We start from the raw sequence: 531 nt of genomic DNA on the forward strand, positions 1-531 counted from the left end.
GGTCTCTGTCAGCACCGCTCTCAGCTCGTACTCCCTTGCATCTGTAGTGATAGTGAATTGCCCGGTGAAGTCTGGGAAAGCTAGTAATAAGATCTAACACGCTTGAACTGCTGTAACATACTGGCTTTATTAGGTTCGGTACATCTCTTATATACATTCGATCAGCTGATCCCCTCATTCAGCTGACATCGAAATAACAGCTGACTCAGACCGTAACTTATATATATATATATAAGTTAAGTATTGGCGAAAGCACAATGTCAAAAAGAGAAGAAGGAAAAAGATCTAACTCGCTTGAACTTCTGTAAAATACTAGCTCTATTGTATTCGGCACATCTCTTATATACGTTCGATCAGCTGATCCCCTCAGTCAGCTGACATCGAAATAACAGCTGGCTCATACCGTAACTCCCCCCCACCAGTTTACGAACAATCCTCGTAAACTAATAATATCATTATTATATATAACAAGAACAATAAAGAAAAAATATTAAAACTCACAAGTTTCCTTAATAAACGCTAAGTACATTA

Source organism: Halyomorpha halys, unplaced genomic scaffold, assembly GCF_000696795.3.
Source record: "Halyomorpha halys isolate HHAL.00 unplaced genomic scaffold, Hhal_1.1 Scaffold386.1, whole genome shotgun sequence".
In the NCBI taxonomy this organism is placed as follows: Eukaryota; Metazoa; Arthropoda; class Insecta; order Hemiptera; family Pentatomidae; genus Halyomorpha; species Halyomorpha halys.